Below are 11623 nucleotides of genomic sequence, written 5' to 3' on the forward strand. Positions count from 1 at the left end.
AAGTTCTCAGGTCCAGGTGTTACTGAGCCTTAGAGTTTCCAATTACAAGGCACTCAGGGCACAGAATTGAACCTTGGTCTCCCAGCAACTTCAACCAGAGCTGATGGAACCCTATTGATGACATTGGCAGTTGGATGAAAACTTTTGGGAAGGAAGAACACAAGATTAATCATTTTCCACTCCTACGAAACATGAGCTTTATATATCTCTCCTTGCTGATGCATCATACCCCAAATTATCTCAAATAATGATATAATTCTGGGTAGCTTGCTAATACGACCATCTTCAATTTCACTTAGCAAATATTTAATTTGTCATCTGCTAATTAACTAAGTAACTGGCATGTTTTCCAAGATGTGACAGCATGCAGCACAGAGTTCTCAGGCATTTCAGAGTGGTGTTTATTTTAAATCTAACTATGCACAGCCTTTGGCTCAGAGTTCGAAATATCCCAGCTCCTCCTGTCCAAAATGAAATCTGCTATTGCAATGCAGACAAGCATTATCACTTCTTTGTGCACAATAGCCAGGGATTTTTTGATCAGAGCCTCTGTTAGAAGCTTTCAAAAACTCTTGTTGTTATTTCTATAGTTTTCCCAGCTTTGTTACACTCTTGCAGCTATCACTTTACATCGCCCCTTCAGTAAATACATCTCACATGTTTTCCATTAGAAGACTCAGTTGCAGACAAGTAGCTGAGCAATGAGTATCATTTCAGGCTATTTTTCCACTGATCTGTCACAAAGCACCCAACTATTCACATGAATTTCTTAAAGGTGAGTAACAAGTCCAGCAGGGCTGTATATTTTAATTGGAAATTTCCACTCTGAATAATTATTTCCTCTCACATTCCTGGTATTTTCTCATTTGAGTTCATCTTTATTTAACTGAAGGTTAGCTCATAGTATATAACACATTTTTTTCTTCAACTTGCAGTAGTTTTGAGCCATTTTGCCCTGATCTGTTCTAATCAGCAGAACACCTTCCCGGCAGCAGACTTGTCCTGCCCTCCCAGTCAGCAGCAACACCTGCGAGTGAACTGGGAATGTATTGATTTTTCCACATAGCTGCTGGCTACAAACCTGTATTCATAATATAACATGGAACCTCTGGCTTTTATCAAAATAGGAAAGAAAAATGAAACTGAAGCAAAAAATATGCAAAAAAATATTAAATTAATGAACACTTTGTTCAGTTCCTTGGGTCATAACTATTGAAAGAAAGGCCACTTATGTTATGCACCAGCTCCGCTTGCCAAACTCAGCTGTGATAAAGACAGCAAAGGCTATCTCTGCTCAGGCAAATATTCTCCTAATATTGCAGCCTAACCCTCCAGTGAGGTTGTACAGTCAGGAGCCTGGGGCTTTACAACCTCTGTCATTTATACAACAGCTCTACAAGTTCTAAAAAATGCATTTTCCCATTGCCCCAACAATATTCAGAACCAAAGAACAAAACAGACTATGGAAACCAAGACCTTTCCATAGTTCACTGTAGACACTTGCATCCTCAGGTTATATTCCCAGTAGGAGACTGTGATATTAAGAATAGTAGAAAATTGTGTCGTTCAAGTCTTAACAACGCTACTTTTATGAGTCTGTGCAGGATCATCCCTTTGCATACCAAGGGTGGTTATAGGCACCAAGAGTGCGACTAATACCCAGGTTATTAATATTTTTACAACCTTAAGGACCAGCTGTGTGCTAAAACCCTGCCTGGTGCCACGAGGCTTCACATCTTCACAACACAATCAGAGAGCTCAGGTGAAAGATGCTATAACACTCAAAACCTCAAAAACAGTCATCCTGCCCTTTCTGCCAGACACCACAGACCAACACAAAGATGACCTGGGGATGCCCAGGACACAAATGCATTTGGGGAAGAGTGAAAAGAAAATTCCCCATCATATGTGTACCCAGAGGGCCCAGACTAGTCTGGGACTAACTCTGACAAGAGTAAACAAACAATACATGGAGATTTGAGATTTATTGTAAGTTAATGGCTGTGACATTTTGTAACAGTCAGTTCATAGCTCCGCAGGCTTTTATATTAATGTAACTCAAATACATTAAAAAGGAAATTAACTCATCAGGGAATGCCAACTTTTATCTGCTCAGCCATCTGCTGAAACTGAATTATTTTAGAAGAGTCAGCAAGTTTTGGCTCAGAGAGGACCAGCAACTTCAAACATTATTTATGCTGGCCCTTTTTTTCCCCCCAGCTAAATTCAGGAGTGGAGGGAACTTAAAAAGACTCCTTGAACAGCCCTGACATGCAGATTGAATATGATGACAAACATACACAGACAACAAGTTACTAACAGGCAACCAGAGCATTGCTGAGTGGCTGCACCAGCCCAAAGAGCTGCCATCTCACCATTCCTTCATCAAGGTTTTTTACCTTATCACCAGTACTATGTATTGAGAATTATGGGAGGCTGAATAAGCAGCAGTACATTGTATTCTTTGCTGCAAAGAACATGGAAAGACATGTTCAGTTCACAGAAATCAGGCTTAAGAGGGTCATTTCTTGTAAAAGACAGCAAAATAGAAGGCATGCTACACTGGCCTTAACTAAACACATGGCATATTAACTTAAATCACTTTTTGATGAAGCCAACAGGCCTAATGGCTGCAGAGAACCAGCCCATTTCAGCTCAGCAACTCTCCAGATTGTTCATGCACTTTTTGCAGAAACACAAAGCAAACAGGTGGAGGAGCTGGGGTCAAACAGGCCAACCTGCCACCACCAGATCTTGCCAGAAGGCATCAGTAATCACCAAGCTCCACCTGCCCATAAAACCTCTCTGCCAGCCAGTCTAGCCTTAGTCTTACCCTTCCTGTTTTTCACCACCACAGAACAAGGGCTGCATCTTATCCACAGCAGTGCCAGACACAAGAATCCCCAAGCTCACTTGTACCCCCAAGCTGCCACCCTGCAGGCCGTTAACAGGTGAACACATTGCACTATTCCACCATAAGTAACAGACCTTAAACTCCCTCCTGTTTGCCTTCCACACCAAGATAGAGCAAAACCAGAATCAAATGAGGCTTTAGCTCAACCTCCCCCACAGCTGGAGAGGATCACTCTGGGCAAAACTGACTACACAGCACAGAGGAATCAGTTATATATTGGTTTTGAGAGGTTTTACTGCTTCATTCACTGTTGAGTAGCAATAGCCCATTCTTTTAGTTGCATTAAAGCAAGATAAATCCTCCTTGCTCAGAACTTGGTAATGCAGTTTAGACAGAGTTATTGCTAATGAGGTCTTAGGTTCAGATCCAGATGTTTAAAGAAAGTAACCAGCTCTATAGCGCTGTTAATACTGGAAAGAGCTCAGTGGAAGATGCCTTTATTTCTTTGGTCTATTAAAATTTAGACCTGTAATTATGAAAAAATATTTTTTCCCAACATACATATTCAAGGACTTGTCTGCAGCACAGGCCAAGTGATATTACTCTTGGAAGAGAATCTTTTCACAATTTCTAGAAAGATATTTCACAGCTGAAGTGATACTTGGATGAAAAGTCACCACACTCTACTTATTCTGCAGCTCATTAATTGTGGCACAATAAGCAAATACCTTAGGAGGCACCCATGACCAGTTTTTTGATAAATTCTCTTCAGAGCTGAGAGTCCAAGGCAAATGATCCTACTGCTTGTACAGCTTTGCTTTACACAGGAATGGAAACCAAAGCCTCTCACATTGTCAGAGAACTGACATTTCTAAGCATATGCTTAGAGGACAGTTAAATTTGATAGAAAACAACCTTCAGCTCCTGCCAGCACTTCGCACAGGCTGCAGTGTCTCCACATAGGAAAATGTTTCAGTACATTTCCCTCACTCTGAGAGGAGCCAGTGCTAAGCAAGATGGTCCTTTACACATGTTGAAAGTAGAAATCTTGATTAATGTCACATTAACTTGATTTCTTTTAAGCTTTGGCAATGTTAATTCTGTTTGAGCCTTGCACATGAGACAGCATGAGCTGTGTTCCTACTGCAGTGCTATCTGTTAAGTAATGTTCAATTAACCACCACATCAGTCCTGCACTACAGTGCTCTGAGTTCATTCCTTCCTCAAATTTCAGACCTTCAGTTTCCACAGTAAAGGCCCAAGAACTTAAATCTGCTACTACAAGGAAGTTTCTAGAATCTGCCAGCATTAGGACACTTGCTGACATGCACCAGCTAGAGCATTCACTAAAAACATGATATTCTAATGACTCCATCCTTGCTGTGTCCATGCATCTCAGGAATTATGGCAGGGGAAAAAAGGCAGGCTAAACAGAAAGAAGCAGATAGAACACACAAGATATCAGCCTCCCTCCACACTTCTCCTTGTAGTGGTTGTATACAGAGAAGTTACTGGAAAGCCAGTCTGATGGAAACCTATGCACTTTTTCTTAAGCGAATTGGCCAGCAGAAAACTGATGGTTTTAAGCAAGTAGTAAACCAGATATCCCATGTTAAAAGGCATTAAAAACATGGAAGAGAAGAGAAACACTTGGGGTTTGATTCTCAAACATATTCATCTTTCACAAATCCAAGGTGATCACCAGTTTCTGGAGTTAAAAATTCCTGTCTTCAAGCTATTCAAGATGAGTACTCAATGGCGGGAGTTAATTCCCCATTTGGACAGAGCTGCACAGCCTGACAGCCCAAGGCTGAGTCTGCAGCTCCCTTAGTCCCAGCCTGACCTCTTCTGACCTGCTGAAGAAAATCATTTCACACAGTACCCTATCTGCATTTTCTATTTAACAGCTGGAGAAATCTGATGTTGCTAACATTATTTAATTCAAAATTGAAGTTGACACTTCCAATGCAGTTTTGCAGATCTATCAGACAGCAGTGTTAAGCTAAACCCCCTGCTTTAGCTTTACATTAGGACAAAGTGCTTTCTGAAGCTGACTCTGCTCAATACAATAATTCTCAACGCAGTATTTTTGGTAGTTTAACAGCACTGAACCCAGGAATATTTGAGGAACCCTTCAAGTGAGCTACCCCTTTTATAAATCAGAAAACACACACCAATAAGTTTTATTATGTGTTTAAATTTTCCCAAACCCATCTTTGGAACAGTTTTCTGAGGACAACAGCCACCCTCAGCCCTTGGTGCTGACACAGTGCACTGCACAGCAAGCAGCTCTGTTTTCTGAATTCCTCCCCATAGTCCTTCCCTTTCAAAGCAAATTATTATGGGGTCTTCATAGGACAAAAGCATCATATTGAGGTGAAGACCAGTGAGCAGCTGGGCAAGCAGGACCTAGAGAAGGATAGCTTAGATTGAATAGTTCCTAAACTTTATTCTCCTTGAAGGGAAAAAAATGTTTGGAAATCCTGCTGATTTCACTCTTCCAGGCCTAGTTGTTACAAACCAAAATTAGACCTTAAGTTTTGAGGCACCTTTCCGTATCAGACCCTCACCAACCCAAAACCATTTCACAGCTACCACCACAGTAGCAATCAAATAGCTTCTGGAGGATCAGTTGTCCCAAGATAAGCATGAAGGCAACAGGACAGGCCATCAAGACAACTAATCCTAATAGATAATGAGGTTACAAGTTCCAGCTGTTTTCTTATAAATCTTTGCTAGTTCCATACATCTAACCTTTTAGAAATTGATTTTGTGCTGCCTCTCATTACATTATTTCCACCTTTAGCTCCTTAAATCAGTTTTCTCCCCAGCGTTTCTTCAACACACTTGCAACAATAATTCCAAATAGTGCAAATTGATACTAGACTGACATTTAGTTCTCATCAGCCTCTGAAGAGGCCATAACTGTGCTGGTAATTGAAATGGTTGACTACAAAAAAAAAAAGTCAGAACAGGACCTTAAAAACATTCAAATACTCTTCAGATGTTTTACAACCTTAATGCACCTTGACCAGAGCCATAAAGTAATTGTAGGGAGTGAAATGTTGTCATTTAATAGAAATGCTTTAATGGATAAAAGCTTTATCCTGCTGCAGAATTTCCTTCTGTGAAATCCCGTCCGTAACACTATCCACTGCTAATCACCAACCAGCACCATGTACTCTCTACAGAGCATGAAGTGCTCTTTAAATACACCAACGAGCTGTACAGGGTGTTCTCTTACACTGACCCAGAAAGCAAACCTCACATTTAACACCTTTTCTTGAGCAGGCATAGAATAAGCCTGTAAAGGGTTAAACAAAACCAAACATCTCCTGAACAGTGGAGTTATATTAACTGAACATCGGTCATGACCGATGCTGCAAAATCAATAGTGCCATATGTAAAATATCTTGTGTGGTAGCTTTGAGGGACAGCTGTAATTAAAATGCAGTAGAACTGATGTTGGCTGTAAGGGAGGAAAATGAAAACAGAGGGGAAAGAAACAAATTAAAAACCTTTCACTGTTTCCAGAAAGCACAAAGAAAATGGACAGAATTGAACAGAACTGCAGAATGCTGGCACAAAACCCAATGAACGTATTAACTGGACTCAGAAACATTCAGGGTGCATTCTAGAAAGTGATTTCAGACCAAAAACAAATGAAGCTCCAGAGCTACCAACCAATATGCTTTAAAAACAGAGGAAAACTTATCACTTTCAACAATGCAGGTTCATTGTTTTCTGAAAGCAGATACAAGCATTTGTCTCCAACAGCATGGGATGAAACTCCCCAGACCCAAGAGCCATCGCTCCCCAGCCTGGCACAGCCTGTGCTTTGCAGAGCTTGGTCCAGGGTTGTTGTCCAAACGCGTCCCGAGCTGACGTGCGGGGAGCAGAGCACTGGACAGGGAGAAGAGCATTAGACAGGGAGCCCAGGCCATCTGTGCTGGTTAAAAATAGATATCACCTCCATCCAAGTTTGACCTTGGATCTGTTTCTCTATGCAGTGCAATCTATATAGAGAATGATTTGAGGTAAACCAAACAAATCTGCGGAGAACACAGGTTGCAAGGTCTCATGTCCCCATTCATGTTCCCATCTACAACTGCTCATGCCCTACTTTCTGACTCAATTTGCACACAGAATACCTTCGTAAAGCAGAAACATTTTGCTCTTGTTCTGAGAACACCTTCCCTGGCTGAGAACATCTCTCTATACTCTCCAGAATCACAAGAGAAGTTTTGGAAAAGTGCTGCTGAAAACTGGTAAAGCTTCATATGATCCAAATCACACATCACCAGAAGGCCCTATATTTAAGACTAATACCCTATTTATCTTGCAGATACAACTTTTGGCTATTTGTGCTTTTGTTACCAATATCTGTTCTGCTACTGCACAGTGAGTTACCACAGTGCATACTATCCTGGCAACATTTAGTCTATGTCATTCAGGTATCTGAAAGTAAACCATAAATATGTACATACATGATCAATACACTTATAAACACTACACGGGAAATCCAATTCACCACTGCAAGTATAGATAGGAATGCACAGGTGAAGCTCAGATCTTCCTTCATAACCAAGTTATATTCACATAGAACTGCCCTGCTTCAGCCAGACCTGAGGTCTACCCAGATTCTCAGCACAATTAATCAAGCTCTTTGTGCTCTAAGTGGAATTGAGATGAATCATCCATGAATCCATACACTCAAAGTGAATCTATTCTATGTCAAATGACTAAAATAAGGCCACAGAATAGCTGGAACCAAACCCTTCACTCTATAAATCCTTTATTCTATTATTCTTAGAAGAGAATACTTGTTTTCAGTTTAATGGAAATAAGTCCTTGTTTTCCAAAGTGTTCCCTGGCCTTCACCTGTGCTTGCTAAGACTAATTCTACTATTCATTATATGCTCTTATAATCAGGATGGAATATTGTGGCCAAAGGGTATTGCAATAATTACCAATAGTTTCATTATTACAGACAAGCCAACAGGATCCTTCAAAGAGTTGTGTGTGTCACTGCTTATTCTCCAGATTATCAGGGTAATGATTCTCCAGACTCCAGATTCTGAGGGGAACACTGGCCAGCACATTAGCATAGCTAATTGGATCCTGACCTTCAAATGAAATGGGAGCAGTTGGCTACCTTCACACTCCTCAGCTGTTGGTCACTTGTTTTGCTTCATGCAGTTCTGCTTATAAGCAAAAAAGCAAACAACTCATTGACTTCCTACCTTACAAATAACATGCCTAGAGGACTCCAGTCACTGGCAGAGCAAAGCCAGGAAAGGTATTTGGTGATGCCACATGCACCTATATGCAGAAACACATACATTTAAGAAAATGAGACAAGGCTGCTGAAATCATGTTCACATGGAATTAAAAACATAATCAAAGATTGTTTACAAAAGTGCTGATCTTAAATACTGCAATTCAAGATCTGTTAAAGATGTACTATCAAATTTCTGAAATCTGAGTAATTTAAATTGCAACTAGCAGTATTTTGAAGACGCAAATTGCCAGCTACATGCTTCAACTTTTTAGCAGATTAAATGCCTTGCCAGCAAAGCTGTTACAGAACTTCACACAGATCTGCGTACTCTGACAAACATATATCAGGACATTTACAAACGTGGAGTAACTGGATGAAGAAGAGGGTAAGTTTTCAGAAACCACTGTCAGACATTATCACCCGGTCACATTTCTGCATCTTTCTCATCTAGTTTAGTGGGCAACACAACAGCAGAAAAACATCTTTCAGGCAACATCTGCAATTGCCCAGTTTGAAATAAGGGGAATAGCTGTTTTAATACCAGCCTGATCATAGGATACAAAGAAGTGTTTTTCAAATAAATTTCTATCAGTGTTTCCTTTTAACAAGCTGTACCTTTTAAGAATTTATTACGGTGGTTAACAGAACCCTGACCAAACGTTCCATCTGGACATCGAACACATTCTGATTGTCAGGATCCTTTCCAAACTCAACCATGTAGCACTGGAGATAGATCCCAACGCCGTCAGTGCATAATTTCAATTAAGTCAACTTGATCAAGTTACTCCATTCTTCAACATATTGGCTTAGCTATTGTAAGCCATGTACCCTCCTGAAAGTGCAATTTCTCTCACAAACCAAAGAGAATAACTCCTTTCTAAGTACACAGAGCATAAACAAGAAGCCAGTTGAAGCCTTGAAAAAGTCTCTCCAATCACTCACTGGCAGTGAATTTTTCCCTTATTCTAACACCATGAAAAAATCTAGAATTTAACATTCCTTCCAATTGTTGCACAAACTATTTGTATCTTGATTGCACTACCCATGTGCCTAGAAAGAATGAGCAACCCAAAGGTGTATCCACAATTAAGCTCTACAAAAAAGGTCCTCGGTGGTGGAGAACACATCATGGCAATAGAGAACACATCACAGCCCAAGCTGCCCACAGGGATCCTGTGCCCTGCAAAGATGTGGGACAGAAAAGCTGAGTTTTCAGCAAGAAAAGCAGTGCAGCAGGACATGGAAGTTGTTCCTCAGGGCTCAGTTCTGCCTCAAACACCCACCTGGAGAGTTGCTGCCATGCAAACACTTCAGGTGCTTTGCCCATCTGCAGGGTTCCAGACATGGCTTGTGCAGACAATAGCTATTGAATTGCTATTGAACAAGAGCAAACACAAACAGGTGAGGAGGGGGAGCTTTAGTGAGTGCTGGGAAAGGAAATCCCCAACACCCTCCCCATTCTGTCCTGCTCACCCTCCCCTTGGGTCTAATCCAGAGCCCACCACAGGCAGTAGAAACAGCCCCATTAAGATTTACACTTCCCAAGCCAAGTTTTATATGGCAAAGGGGGAAAGAGGAGAAAAACAAAGAGGTCAGGTTAAAAAATACACTTGTGTGATAGTTGGAAGTAAGCCCTAAGCAGATATAAGGCCACGTGTTCTACTATCCTTACAGTCACTGCATTGAAAACTGTGTGTGTATATATATATACACAACCCTAAATTTAGCTCCTTGGTTATACGTGGTACCTCTCAACTTATATACCCTCAAGAAAGGAAAACAAAATACTCTATGTTCAACACTATTAGGTTACTAAACCCTTCTCACCCAAACCCATTGCACAACTGGCAAGTAGCTTCAAAACTAAAATACTAATGTCAAGAACACAGATACACATGCAGAAATCTAATTTTTCTTCCTTTATAAATATTGCTATCTCAGTCCTGATATGCTACAAACTTTCAGAGCACTCCAGACTTGCACCTACAGTTGAAATAGCAAAGCCTCAGGGTTTTACAGCCTCAAAAACATTTTATCAGCATTAACTCTCCCAAGAACAAGTGAATTGATATATACACAATTCCTCACTTCTGTGAAAAAGTGAAGTGAGAAGCTCCCCAGGCACCCACTGCCTCCCATGCTCTGCAGTTAGAGCCTTTCCCTAGAACCTTATTGAACACAAGCAGCACAGCTAATAAATCAAAAGGCATTGTAACTACTCCGTTTCGCCTTGAACAAAAGTACAAAACAGAAGACAAGAAGTTGCAAAGTTAGATTTTTTTCTTTCTAAACGCACTCTAACCGGTATTAGCAGCAGAAGCAATTGCAGCCTGTAGATGACTTTGATTTCGCAAGGGCACAAAATACACCGCAAGCACTAGCCCCACAAACAAAACCGCTAACCCTACAAACAAAACACGTTCATCCATTGCAAACAGAAAAAGGAGTATAAAGAAAATTGATTGTTTTAGTTCCATGCATATACTACAGAAGCCACCACGCACAGGAGCCAGTCTACAACACACAGAAAAGCCAAAATAAAACCCAAACCAAACACCACCAAAGCTAACAAATTTATAAATGATGTATGAACTTATATATGTTGTAAAGAATATAAGGACTTACTGTGTGCAGGCGCTTCATGTGCTACAGCAAAGCCCATGTCCAGACCCCTTCTCCAGCCGCTTTCCCAGGACCCGTGCCTACCCGGCCCGGCCATTTAAACCCCCGCACGGCAGCATCCTCAGTGCGGGCACCTGGGAGTGTCCGCTCAGCTGTGGGGGACAGTGGTATTTAAGGGTTTTTCCTCTTGTACAATAGGCTAGCTTAATGTTCGTGGTTGTTAAAGTCAATAGAAACTCTAAGGATGCTTTGTTTCTGCTAACAGTCGGCTCATCGAGCCTTTAAGGTGCAATATTGCTGCAGAGACCAAACTGCTGACGTTATTCTTCTCTCCATTGTTTTCTTCGGACTGCAGAGTTCTAGGAAATTTGTCTTGTTGTGATCCAGAAGGTGGTTTGGTTGAGCTGTCTGTGTGCGATGGCGGGGGATGCACTACTGGGGGCTGTTTGCCTTCCACCTTCTGCCCGCATCACCCCTAGACCTTGATTTACACTTTATTGTTGTTTTCCTCACTCTTTTTAATCTAGCAAATGGTGTAGCTTGCTCTGCAGTACGGTGTGACATGCTACAAAAAGGAGGACAAAGCTCTTTTGCTTCAGAAAGTCTTTACCCCATATTCATTGAAGGCTTCTATCTAGTATACAAACAAAAATAAATGACTGCTATACACTCCATAGTAAAATCTGCTACTGAAATTGAAGCAAGGGAACTGCAACTTCCCACCGTCCTGCATTTTCCTTGCCAGGGCTCTTGCACTGGTACCCCTTTGCTCCCCAGGATCCAGCCCTGGCTCTGAGGAAGCTTTTCTCTTTGTTAGGGTCAGGTCTTAGTGAAATGATCCACCTTAGTGCACAAAAATACCAATT

At 41.1% G+C, this 11623-nt stretch overlaps 1 long non-coding RNA gene across 1 annotated transcript; it reads right to left on the reverse strand.

Moving 5' to 3' along the window:
- Window positions 1–6256: 6256 nt before the first annotated feature.
- LOC110365815 (uncharacterized) lies at window positions 6257–11254 on the reverse strand. The gene is made up of 4 exons (XR_002425656.2): window positions 10761–11254; window positions 9419–9509; window positions 8098–8176; window positions 6257–6757 (listed from the first exon to the last, which is right to left on the reverse strand). It is a non-coding gene; the product is annotated as an uncharacterized LOC110365815 (long non-coding RNA).
- Window positions 11255–11623: the final 369 nt, after the last annotated feature.

Source organism: Columba livia, chromosome 18 (genome assembly GCF_036013475.1).
Source record: "Columba livia isolate bColLiv1 breed racing homer chromosome 18, bColLiv1.pat.W.v2, whole genome shotgun sequence".
Classification (NCBI taxonomy): Eukaryota; Metazoa; Chordata; class Aves; order Columbiformes; family Columbidae; genus Columba; species Columba livia.